Consider the following 13,506-nt stretch of genomic DNA (forward strand, 5'->3'; position numbering starts at 1 on the left):
GGCTGGGGCTGGCGCTGGCTGTCATTGTGCTGGCTGTGGTCCTCTCTCGACACCAGGCCCCATGTGGCTCCCAGGCCTTTGCTCACGCTGCTGCTGCTGCTGACTCCAAGGTCTGCTCAAATATTGTATGGTGAGTGAGACGTGGGAGGAAGCTGGGTGGCCCTTGGCAGCCAGCCCCTCCTGGAGAAGGCGTGTGTGTGTGAGCATGTGTGTGTGTGTGTGAGATTATGTGTGAGTGTGAGTGTGTGTGGGTATATGTGTGAGTGTGTTTGTGGAGTGTGGGGGTGTGTGAATGTGTGTGATCGTGTTTGGGTGTGTGTATGTGTGAGTGTGGGTGTGTGAATGTGTGTGATTGTGTTTGTGTATGTGTGAGTGTGTGGGTGTGTGGGTGTGTGAGAGTATATGTGAGTGTGAGTGTGTGGGGGTGTGGGTGGGTGTGAATGTGTGTGATTGTGTTACGCTGTGTGAGGTTGTGTGTGACTGAGTGTGTGAGTGTGAGTGTGTGGGTGTGTGTAAATGTGTGTGATTGTGTGAGTGTATGTGGGTGTGGGTGTGTGTGAGTGTGTGAGTGTGAGTAGGGGGGTGTGGGTGTGTGTGAATGTGTGTGATTGTGTGTGGGCATGTGTATGTGTGGGTGTGTGAGCGTGTGTGTGCGCGTGTGTGTGTGCACACGTGCACTGGCCCAGGAAGCAGGAGCCGTGTGTGTGGGCTTCAGCACCTGCAGGGCTTGAGCGCAAGGAGACAGCCTCAGGGCCCTTGCACAGAACAGGTGGCAGGGTGTGCCCGTGGGGCAGATGGGGACTTGGGGACAATGGTGGTGTGTGAGTCCATACCTGGCTCCAGGATTCAGGAGGCCCATTTGCATATCCCAGGTGGGAACCTGTCTGGCCCCAGCTGACCCTGCTGGCCGGTGCAGGTCCCTTCAGTGAGGCCAATTCTCCAAGGCTGGGGTCTTCTCCCAGGGTCATGGGCGAAGGGGTTTGGAGGCTCCCTGCGTGGGTACTGGCCTGCTGGGGTACACACAATGCTGCCATAGCCAGTCTGCCCCAACACCCAGCCCGGGGCCACATCTCAGGTCTCTCAGTCCTGAGGAGCCCGGTGCCCCACCCCTCACATCCTCTCTCCCTGAGTCAGGGCCTGGGTCTCGTGAGCTGAGTGACTTGATACTTGGTGTCCTGGATGAGGGCGTGATGGAGAGGGGCCACAGTGGGTGTTTCCTGACCCTCTTCCAGGAAGGTGCTGCTGCCGCTGCAGGGAGGACACATACAGGATGCCCCTTCCTGCCCCCTGCCTCCCATTGGGCCCACAAAAGCCAGGGCAAGCCTCCCCTCCTTGCCAGCCACCTGGTCTGCTTCCCAGAAATTCTGTCTTGCAGGCTGTTGGGAGGATCCCAGTACTTTGTAAACTAAAGCAAGGGAGGAGTGGCCGTTCTCTCTCTTTGTTCATTCATTCACCTTTTCATTCATTCCTTCTTCCCTCCATTCCCCCATCTGTCCATCCTTCCCTGCCCTGATTGCTCATGCCACCCCCCCAGCCCCTCCTGACCTGGTCCTTTGGTTTCTCTTCAGGGCTTTCTGTCTCCTCCCACAGGGCTGAGAATGGCAGCTCAGGGACAAGTGGGGGCTGGGGACTGCTTAGTCTCCCCAGTGGCTCTCAGGGGATTTGAGGGTTTGACGCCAGCTGCCACCCCAGGCTGTGCCCCTCCTCTGCTCAGGAGGACATACAGAGATGCGACACCCACTTAAACTCAAAGTTGCAAAGATGCAAATGAGACTGGGGTCTCAGGCACCAGAGACCACCCTTGGTCACGTGGCTTTTGGGAGTGGAGACCTGCTGCCACAGATCTCTGAAGAGTCTAGACCTGCTGGGTCTCCCCGAGTGACTGTCTGGGGGTCTCCATAGCATGCCCTGCTGTGTGCGTGACGGTCACTGGTTGGGTAGGGGTCTCTACTCTAAAGCTCCTTCTGCCGGCATCCCCTCGAACTCTCCCTTGGTGAAGAGAGAGGATGTGGTTTGCCCCAGTGTTTTATCAAACAACTCTCTCCACTTCCTGTTTTAAGAAGCTGGGAGTGGAAGAGAGCCTGGGGCTGGCCCCAGCTGCTGCTGCAAAACAGGGGTCACTGGACGCTGGGACCCTGGCCGGGCTGGCTGGAGGCCTCAGGAAGAGGCCTGCTGCAGCGTCATCCTGGCCAAGATTCCTCCCTGCAGAGGACCCTGGCCACACTGCCACAGGGTCTGCTGGGGCCACCAGAAGCCCATGCTCCTGCCTCCATCTCTCCCCTCTGTGCTCACCTCTCACCAGGAGGCCCTCCCAGAGTTCAGTGTCCTGCTTTTTTTTTTTTTTTTTTTTTTTGAGACAGTGTCTCACTCTGTCACCAGGCTGGAGTACAGTGGCGCGATCTCAGCTCACTGCAACCTCTGCTTCCTTGGTTCAAATGATTCTCCTGCCTCAGCCTCCTGAGTAGCTGGGACTACAGGTGCCAGCCACCACACCCAGCTAATTTTTGTATTTTTAGTAGAGACGGGGTTTCACCATGTTGGCCAGGATGGTCTCTATCTCTTGATTCGCCCGCCTTGGCCTCCCAAAGTGCTGGCATTACAGGAGTGAGTCATGGCGCCCGGCCCCATCTCCTACTCTTTCAGCACCAGGTTTTATTCTTGGGATTCTGCTACAGCCGGAGCCCCTGGGTGCGAGCTCCTAAGCTTTCTGTGAGTGTGGACCCAGCACTGTGCCTAGTAGACATACAAAAGGAGCATGGTGACAGTGAGGTCTGTCATCTCCAGCATAATGACTGTTTTGATGCTTGTGAAAAAGGTGATTTTTGGCTGGGTGTGGTGGCTCACACCTGTAATCCCAGCACTTTGGGAGGCCGAGGGGGGTGGCTCACTTGAGGTCAGGAGTTGGAGACCAGCCTGGGCAACATGGTGAAACCACGTCTCTACTAAAAATACAAAAATTAGCTGGGCATGGTAGCGGGTGCCTATAATCCCAGCTACTTGGGAGGCTGAGACAGGAGAATCACTTGAACCCAGGAGGCAAAGGTTGCAGTAAGCCAAGATTGCGCCACTGCGCTCCAGCCTGGGTGACAGAGCAAGACTTGGTCTCAAAAAAAAAAAAAAAAAAGAAAGAAAGAAAAGTTTATATTTTTGTTCTAATGGTTATCTTAATATCTTCATTCTATAATTATATGTTTTATATAATTATAATAGCTATATAAGATATAATACCCCTAGTATGTTGTTTTTTGGATATTCTACTCGCTCCTGATGGTTAATTTATGTGTCAACTTGGCTAAGCTATGGTGCCCCGTTGTTTGGTCAAATACTTGTCAATATCTTGCTGGGAGGTTATTTCATAGATGTGATTAACACTGACAGTCAGTTGACTTTAAGTAAAACAGATTACCCACCATAATATGGGTGGGCCACCTCCAATCAGTTGAAGGCCTTAAGAACAAAAACTGAGGTTTCCCAGAGAAGCAGGAATTCTGCTTCAAGACTGTAACACACAAACCCTGCCTGAGTTTCTGGCCTGCTGACTGCTCTACAGATTTTAGGTTCCAGACTTCGAGATCAACTCTTACCTGAATTTATAGCCTGCTGGCTTGCCCTACAGATTTTAAACTTGCTAGTCCCCACAATCATGTAAGCCAATTCCTAAATAAATCTCTCTCTATGTATAACCTATTGGTTTAGTTTCTCTGAAAAGCTTTCACATCCAGTTTCCTGGATGTTAAGAATTACTGGAACTAGCTAGTAACTTCTTCTTTTTTTTTTTTTTTTTTTTTTTTTTTTTTTTTTTTGAGACAGAGTTTTGCTCTTGTTGCCCAGGCTGGAATGCAATGGCACAATCGCAGCTCACCGCAACCTCCACTTCCTGGGTCCAAACAATTCTCCTCCCTCAGCCTCCTGAGTAGCTGGGATTACAGGCATGTGCCACCATGCTTGGCTAATTTTTGTATTTTTAGTAGAGACAGGGCTTCTCCATGTTGGTCAGGCTGGTCTTGAACTCCCAACCTCAGGTGATCAGCCGCATTGGCCTCACAAAGTGCTGGAATTACAGGCATGAGCCACTGCGCCTGGCTCCTAGTAAATTCTTCTTTTCCGTGATGTGTCTCTTACCTCTAATAATACTTTTCTTCTTAAAGTCTACTTCATTAAAAATAGTTATGCTAGGCATGGTGGCTCATGCCTGTAATCTCGGCACTTTGTTGGAGGTTGAGGTGGGTGGATCACTGAAGCCCAGGAGTTCAAGAGCAGCCTGGGCAACATGGCGAGACCCTGCCTCTACAAAAAATACAAAAATTAGCTGGGTGTGGCTAATATAATTCTAAGTTGGCACACTTGTAGTCCCAGCTACTTGGGATGCTGAGGTGGGAGAATCGCTTGAGCCTAGAAGGGAGAGATTGCTGTAACCCAAGATCACATCACTGCACTCCAGCCTGGGAGACAGAGTGAGGCTCTATCTCCAAAAAAAAAAAAAAAAAAAAAAAAAAAAGCGATACAGCTTTCTTGGTTAGTGCATGCATGACATATTTTTCATTATTTTCCACCTCTCTGTATCCTTATATAAAAGGCATTAGTTGGGTTTTACTTTATTTTCAGTTATTTTAACTTTTATTGTCCTTTTAAATGTAACTAATGATTTATTTACATTGAAACCCACCACCAATTTGTTTTCCATGCCTATTCTATTTCTTCTTATCTCCTCTCACATCTTGTTTTGGATTTATTATTTTTATTATTTAATTTCCTCCTTCTCTATTAGTTTCATAACTGTGCAGTCTTAGAGTTATTTTAAAAGATGACTGGATTATTTTAGAGCTTACAACATGCATCCTTCACTTATCAAAGTCTAACATGAGCTAGTACTTTTTGTTGTTGTTGAGATAGAGAGAGTCTTCCTCTGCTGCCCAGGCTGGAGTGCAGCGGAGCAATCTTGGTTCACTGCAACCTCCACTTCTTGGGTTCAAGCAATTCTTCTGCCTCAGTCACCTGAGTAGCTGGGACCACAGGTGTGCACCACTATGCCCGGCTAATTTTTGTATTCTTTTTTAGTAGAGACAGGGTTTCACCATGTTGGCCAGGCTGGTCTTGAACTCCTGACCTTAAGAGATCTGCTTACCTCGGCGTCCTAAAGTGTTGGGATTATAGGCGTGAGCCACCACGCCCAGCCTATGAGTTAGTACTTCTATCCTCTTCCTAGTCAGTACAAGAACCTTGGAACAGGAACTAAATTTACCCCCAGTGACTTATATGCTAATATTTTTGTGTATTTTAAATATATGTGTGTGCATAGATGTATCTGTATGTTTTTTGTGTTTTTATTCTTATTTATGTTGAGAGTGTAGAGCTATGTAAGAGTAAAGAGAATTGTGTAATGAAGCCCCGAGTATCCATTCAATTTCAACAACAATCTTATGGCCAAGCTAATTTCATGTATAGTCTTTCCTGCTTCCCTCTACCCCACATTATTTCAGTGCAAATCCCAGATATATAACTGTACCCATACATATTTCAGTATGTTTTATTTATTTTAAACCCCACAAGATATCATTTTCTATACTACTGTAATTTCATACCAATAACATTCATTTAGATTTACCCACACATCTACCTCTTCTGTTACCCTTTATTTTTATTTATAAAAATATCTTTGGGAAAAAATATCTTTCAGCACATGGTCAAGGATCTCCTGAGGGCTATGTCATGGGCAAAATATACATATATATTCCATATATATACACACATATACACACACACATATATACACATATACACACACACACATATATATATTCCACTTTCACTTTTTTGTTTGTTTGTTTTTTGAGACCGAGTCTTGCTCTGTGGCCCAGGCTGGAGTGCGGTGGTGGGATCTCAGCTCACTGCAACTTCTACCTCCTGGGTTCAGGTGATTCTCCTGTCTCAGCCTCCTGAGTAGCTGGGATTACAGGTGTTAGCCATCACGTCTGGCTAATTTTTTTTGTTTTTTTTTTTTGAGACGGAGTATCGCTCTGTTGCCCAGGCTGGAGTGCAGTGGCGTGATCTCGGCTCACTGCAACCTCCATCTCCCTGGTTCAAGCAATTCCCCTGCCTCAGCCTCCCAAGTAGCTGGGATTACAGGTGCACGCCACCATGCCCGGATAATTTTTTTGTATTTGTAGTAGAAACCGGGTTTCCCTATGATGGTCAGACTGGTCTTGAACTTCTGACTTCAGGCAATCCGCCCACCTCGGCCTCTCAAAGTGCTGGGATTATAGGCATGAGCCACCGTGCCTGGCCTGTTTTTTTTTTTTTTGAGATGGAGTTTTGCTCTGTCACCCAGGCTGGAGTGCAGTGGCAAGATCTTGTCTCACTGCAACCTCCACCTCTCGGGTTAAAGCAATTCTTGTGCCTCAGCCTCCTGAGTAGCTGGGATTACAGGCATCCACCACCACATCTGGCTAATTTGTGTATTTTTGGTAGAGATGGGGTTTCACCATGTTGGCCAGGCAGGTCTCGAACTTCTGACCTCAGGTGATCCACCTGCATCGGCCTTCCAAAGTGCTGGGATTACAGGCATGAGCCACCATGCCCAGCCATTTTCACTTTTGAAGGATATTGTTAGTGAGCATAGAATTCTAGGTTGGCAGATATTTTCTTTCCTCAGTTTGAAAACATGATTCCCTTGTATCTGATTTCTCCTGCTTTTATTGGGAAGCCAATTCTCAATCTAATTTTGCTCATTTGAAGGCAATGGCTTTTTATGTTGTTGTGTTTTCTGAGATGGAGTCTCACTCTGTCACCCAGGCTGGACTGCAGTGGTGCAATCTCAGCTCACTGCAACCTCTGCCTCCTGGGTTCAAGTGATTCTTCTGCCTCAGCCTCCCAAGTAGCTGGGATTACAGGTGTCCACCATCACAACTGGCTAATTGTTGTATTTTTAATAGAGATGAACTTTTGCCATGTTGGTCAGGCTGATCCCAAACTCCTCATTTCAGGTGATCCACCCGCCTCAGCCTCCCAAATGCTGGGATTACAGGCATGAGCCAGCCCCCAACCCTGGCCTGCAGGCAGTATCTTTTTTCCTCTGGCTGCTTTGAAAAGTTTTGTCTTTGTTTTGAGCAGTTTACACTGATGCATTTAGGTGGCTCTTCATTCCATGACTTGACTCTTTTTTGTCCATTTTAGAAAACTGCCAGATTTATCTCTTCAAGTATTACGTCTTCCCCATCCTCTCTCTACTCTCCTTATGAGACTCCAATTTCACATGACTTATGCCTTGTTAAAGTATCCCCCATGTCTCTTAATCCATTTCCTGTATGTTCTATCTATTTTTCTCTTTGTACTTCAATTTGTATAGTTTGTATCAAACTATCTCCCAATTAGCTGGGCGTGGTGGTAGGTGCCTGTAATCCCAGCTACTTGGGAGGCTGAGGCAGGAGAATTGCTTGAACCCGAGAGGTGGAAGTTGTAGTGAGCTGAGATCATGCCACTGCACTCCAGCCTGGGCAACAGAGTGAGACCCTGTCTCAATAAATAAATAAATAAATACATAAATACCAGTTCACTATTTTTTTTTATGTTTGTGTCTAGTGTGCTGTTCAAATTGAGTTCCTAATTCCATTTTTTTTTGTTTTTTTTGAGACTTTTTTTTTTGAGTCTCTATCTGTTGCCCAGGCTGGAGTTCAGTGGTGCAATCTCAGCTCACTGTAGCCTCCACCTCCCAGGTTCAAGCGATTCTCATGCCTCAGCCTCTCGAGTAACTGGGATTACCACCACGCCTAACTCATTTTTGTATTTTTAGTAGAGATGGGGTTCTGCCATGTTAGCCAGGCTGGTCTTGAACTCCTGGCCTTATGTAATTGGCCTACCTCTGTCTCCCAAAGTGCTGGGATTATAGGCCTAAGCCACTACTCCCAGCCTCCTGTTTTTTTTTTTTTTTTTTTGAGGCGGAGTCTCTCTCTGTTGCCCAGGCTGGAGTAGAGTGGTGCGATCTCGGCTCACTGCAACCTCCCCCTCCCAGTTCAAGTGATTCTCCTGCCTCAGCCTCCCGAGTAGCTGGGACTATAGGAGCATGCCACCATGCCTGGCTAATTTTTGTAATTTTAGTAGAGATGGGGTTTCACCATATTGGTCAGGCTGGTCTTGAACTTCTGACCTCAGGTGATCCACCCACCTCAGCCTCCCAAAGTGCTGGGATTACAGGCGTAAGTCACCACGCCTAGTGCATCCATTTTTTGTAGTTGCCAGTTTTCTGATGAAATTCTTAATTATTTCTTTATATCCTTGATACACATGTAAAGAATTTATTTTAAAGTACATGGTCTGATGATTTTTTATTCTGGAGATCCTATAGGCCTTTTTCAAAGTTGTGTGTGCTTTCTCTTGAGTTTTGTTCCTGCTGTCTTATTTCCTTGTTTGCTTGGTTGTTTTTAATTTGGCAATGGAAGTTGTGTATAAAAATTGTTACAAATAATTTTTTTTTTTGAGATGTGGATTCTCGCTTTGTTGCCCAAGCTGGAGTGCAATGATGTGATCTCGGCTCACTGCAACCTCTGCATCCCAGGGTTCAATTCTCCTATCTCAGCCTCCCAAGTAGCTGGGATTGCAGGCAGGTGCCAGCACGCCTGGCTAATTTTTGTATTTTTAGTAGAGATGGGTTTTCACCATGTTGGTCAGGCTGGTCTCAGACTCCTGACCTCGTGATCTGCCCACCTCAGCCTCCCAAAGTGCTGGGATTACAGGCGTGAGCCACTGCACCCAGCCAGAAATAATTTTTAAAAATAATTTCAAGCCCAAGCATGATGGCTCATGCTTGTAATCCCATCACTTTGGGAGGCTGAGGCAGGCAGATTGCTTGAGCCTAGGAGTTCAAGATCAGCCTGCGCAACATGGTGAAACCCCATCTCTACAAAAAATAAAAAATTAGCTGGGTGTGGTTGTGGTGTGTGCCTGTAGTCCCAGCTGTTTGGGACGCTGAAGTGGGAGGCTCACTTGAGCCTGGGTGATCGAGGCTGCAGTGAGCCATGATCCTGAGACTGTACTCCAGCCTGGGCAACAGAGTGAGATGCTGTCTCAAATAAATAAATAAATAAAAATAAAATAATTTGAGGCCTAGGGGTCTGAAATTCTGAGATCTCCTTTATGCATTTGAGTGACTGAGATGATCTGAAGCTGGATCCAGTGCTCCTGAGGGCTGCTTTATTTCTGGTTGACTGTGACTCCTAGAGTAAGAAACCTGCACCCCACGTGTGGGGCATTATGGCATCCCCTCCCTCAGCCACATGAGTAAGTCAACAGCACTGCTCTAGACCAGGTGTGGTGGCTCACGCCTATAGTCCCAGCTACTCGGGAGACTGAGGCAGGAGGATTGCTTCAGGCCAGGAATTTGAGACCAGCCAGAGCAATATATTATTAGGTTGGTACAAAAGTAATTGCAGTTTTTGCCATTAAAAGTAATGGCAACCCTGTTTCAGCAAAATAAAAAGCAAAAAAAAAAAAGAAAGGAAGAATTAAAAAAAGAATCAACCGGACATGGTGGCTCACGCCTCTAATCCCAGCACTTTAGGAGGCCAAGGCGGGCAGATCATGAGATCAGGAGATCGAGACCATCCTGGCTAACACGGTGAAACCCCGTTTCTACTAAAAATACAAAAAATTAGCCGGGCGTGGTGGCAGGCGCCTGTAGTCCCAGCTACTCAGGAGGCGGAGGCAGGAGAATGGCATGAACCCAGGAGGTAGAGCTTGCAGTGAGCCGAGATCATGCCACTGCACTCCAGCCTGGGTGACAGAGTGAGACTCCGTCTCAAAAAAAAAAAAAAGAATCACTGCTCTGTCTCTCAGCCTCCTCTTCCAGGATTGGCCGTCGCCTTGAGGGGAATGCTGGCCTTGCCTGTCTCCAGCCCTGTACCTCTCTGCCTCCTATGCCTTTAAGCACATGTTTTCTATTTGCTGGGCTGTGAAATCTGCTCTTCATCTGATGGGGTTTGCTTTATAGGTGACTAGATTCTTTTCTCTTGGTGGTTTTAGAATTTGCATTTTCACATTGACCTTAAATAGTCTGATTATAGTTTGCCACGGCAAAGACCCTTTGCATTGCATTGTTTGGGGATATTTGAGCCTCCTCTATCTGGATGTCTAATCTCTTGTTAGATGTGAGTAGTTTTCATTATTATTTTATTAATGGGCTGGCATGTGGGCCGTGGTTCCAGGTGGGCTCAGAGGGGCAGCTGCCTGATGTCTGGACAGCTTCTCTTTCTGTCTTTTCTTACCTGGACTCTGGGTTGCTTGTTAGCTGCTTCTGCCAGTTCTGAGTTTCAAGGGGAGAGGGGCCCAGTGATGGCTGTTCTTTGAAGGAAAGGGAAGAATGTCTCCTGTTTAACATGTTTCTATGTTTCCAGTTACTTGGTTAGTTAGTTAGAGCCAGGGTCTCTCGCTCTGTTGCGCAGGCTGGAGTGCAATGGCATGATCGTGGCTCACAGCAGCCTCCACCTTCCAGGCTCGAGCAATGCTCCCACCTCAGCCTCTCAAGCAGCTGGGACTGCAGGTATGTGCCACCATGCTTGGCTGCCTTTTTAATTTTTTTTTTTTTTTAATACAGACAGGGTCTCACTATATTGCCCAGGCTGGTCTTAAACTCATGGGCTCAAGTGATCCTCCTGCCTTGGCCTTTCAAAGTGCTGATATCACAGGCAGGGTTTCCGTTTTTTAAAGCTCCCAGCAGTGGTATGAAACTCCTCCTTTCCAGAGAAAGCGCACTCTGTCCGCATCCCTCATGTTGTCCTCTCCTGCCTCTGCTTAGGGTTCACTCCGGGGGAAAGTGCCACTTGAGAGTTTCCTTTTTGTGTGTGGTTCTGACTGACCGCTCCCTGCTCACAGATGCTGCTTCTCAGGGTGGGGTCCCTGAGGCCTGGAGTGTGGCCTCTGACGACCTTCAGGGCCAGGTGCGGAATGAGAGCCTGTGGCCACATGGCCCCTGGTGGGAGACGTCCCGCCGCCCTTTGCTTCTCTGTGCCACTCTGGCTGCACAGTTCAGAGCCTTGGGAAATGTTAACCAGTAGGACCTAGAAGGGGAGGTGAGAAGGGGTCACCCCCCAGGTGTGCCTGTGGTGAGCCTTCGTGCTGAGCAGGTGCAGGGAGGGAGGCCCAGGTGCACACACCTGTGAAGTAGGGGCAGCTGGCTGGGCTCCTTGACCTGCTCCAGAGCTTCTTATTTTCTGGCCACTTCACCTGCAGAAGGCCCAGGTGGCTGTGGCCTCTAGGGTCCCTTGCCTGTCCTCAGCTCCCAACTGGGAGGGGCAGAGGGAGGAGGGGGTGGAGACCCCAGGCAGCAGGGCTCTGGGAGCAGTGGGGCCCTGGGTTCCAGGGGTGTCTGGCAGGCCCCTCCTTACTCTACGTCTCTCGGCCTCTGGATGGAGGTGCTGGCCGCAGTCGGGCTCTGCCTCTGACTAAGGGTTGGAGAAGTGTCGGATGTGGGCTGCTGCCCCGTGGGGCCTCTGAACAGACCCCAGGGCCTCTGCCAATCATGACTCCTTGCTTTCAGCTGGACCCGCAGGCCCTGCAGGACAGAGACTGGCAGCGCACCGTCATCTCCATGAATGTGGTACATGTCCGTGGGACTCTCCTGGTGCCCACTTCCCCCAGAAGGATAGGGTGGCCTCTGTTCATTTCAAATCAGTCAGAGGTGGCTGAGCCTGAGGCGGCATCTGAGAGGGAGCCTGGTTGGAGAAGGGAGGGCCCCCAAGAGCAGAATCACCATGCACAGGAATCGTCATTCATTGGCTGGAATGCAGTTGCCAGCCAGGCCCTGAGCTTCCCTCCTGAAACAAAGGTCTCATGGCACCACCAGGACAGGTGGGGCCTCCACTCAGGGACCTGGGGGCTGCCCATAGAAATGGAGACCCCTGATTTGTCTTTAGGCACCCCAGAAAGGTTTAGACCTTAAAAGCAATGACACACCCAAAAAGGCCCGGGTATAAATGGTAAAATGTTAATATTTGAGATTCTTGGCTTTTTCTTACATTATTCTGTCTTTCCTACTTAATTTTTAATTGTTACTAAGAGAAAGCTGGTCACAGTACACTATAATCTCAGCTACTCTGGAGGCTGAGCCAGGAGAATCACTGGAGCCCAAGAGTTTGATTACAGCCTGGGCAACATTGCAAGATCCCATATCTTAAAAAAAAGTAAGCAAGCAAGAGAAGCAGTGGGGATTTTAGGAGATGGTTCTGCAGAAACCAGTCGTTTACATCATCTTCAACAATCCTGGCTCTTGCTGAAGTAGACTAGGGGCTTCCCCGAGGGGCGGCTCCACCTCATGCTGAGACCTCTGCATGCCTTGGGGGTGGAAATATTTGATGAGACTCCCAGGGGTCCTTGGGACCTTGGGCTATGAGGACCAGAAGGATTAGAGGACTGTGCCCCTTCTCCCCACTGTAGATCGAAGTAAAGCTCTCGGTCAAGTTCAACAGCAGGGAGTTCAGCTTGAAGAGGATGCCATCCCAGAAACAGACAGGGGTCTTCGGAGTCAAGATTGCTGTGGTCACCAAGTGAGTGGGGAGGGGCTTGGGCTCACGCACTGAGGGTGCCTATCCCTTCAGCTGTTTCTGCAGAAAAGAGCATGTGTGGGTCTCTCCTCTCTGTGCGTGGCCACTGCACGGTGAGGTCAGGCCCCAGGGAACACTGCGTGTTCAGCTACCTCCTGTGTTTCCTGCAAACCAGCTCAGGAATGTCCTTGCCACCTTGCTTGGAAGCGGTAGGCTGGCTCCAGGAACTGCCCAAGTGCAGGGTTTTCTGCCCTTGCTTGGAATTAGTCATGGTCCCAGATTCCTGTTGAATGTTTGTAACCCCTGCCCCTTTGTCATGAGTCAGTTGCCAAGAGAAGCCTGTTTCTTGGTTTGAGAGCAGTTCATGCAGACACAGACCACTTCCTCTGAGAATTTATTTGCTTCCCTAGGATGGAATCTGGCTGGGCCTCTGACCTTGCTGGTCACGTGGGCCGGGGCCTCCATTAGTCATACCCTGGACTCCTATCTGTGTCTAAACACCACGCCCCACCCCCAACTGCATGGCAGCCACTCGCATAGCACTCTGGGAGGGCTGTGGGCATGAGCAGCGAGGACTCCATCAGCAGCTCCCCCAGATAAGCCCTGCTAATGAGGGGGCTTGCGAAGCAGCTTTGATGTGCTGGTAAATCCAGGTGCAAAACAGAACTCAAGTTAGGGCCTCTGCACAGCACTGCGTTCTAACTGTGAAGGATTCTTACTCTAGTGTCCTGTGTGGAGGTATTGGAATTGTCCATTGCTAAGACTCGGAGGAGAAAAGCACTTAGCATCGCAGGACTTGGAGCACCGGTGCTGAGGCAACCCTTCATTCATTCGTCGGATGTGTGTTAAGGCCCAGGGCAGGGGTCAGGGATTCTCCTCTCACACAGCACGTGGGTGGCAGGACCAACACCGGGTCTGATCTCCCAGCCGGGGGCACAGGCTGCTAACCCCAGGCCTGGAATCTGTCAGATGCCCT

At 49.0% G+C, this 13,506-nt stretch overlaps 1 pseudogene; it reads left to right on the forward strand.

Annotated features, from left to right (window-relative positions):
- The window catches only part of LOC134730104 (breakpoint cluster region protein-like), a 16,815-nt pseudogene continuing 3,309 nt past the window's right edge, over positions 1 to 13,506 (forward strand).

This window comes from Pan paniscus, chromosome 23 (assembly GCF_029289425.2).
Source record: "Pan paniscus chromosome 23, NHGRI_mPanPan1-v2.0_pri, whole genome shotgun sequence".
In the NCBI taxonomy this organism is placed as follows: domain Eukaryota; kingdom Metazoa; phylum Chordata; class Mammalia; order Primates; family Hominidae; genus Pan; species Pan paniscus.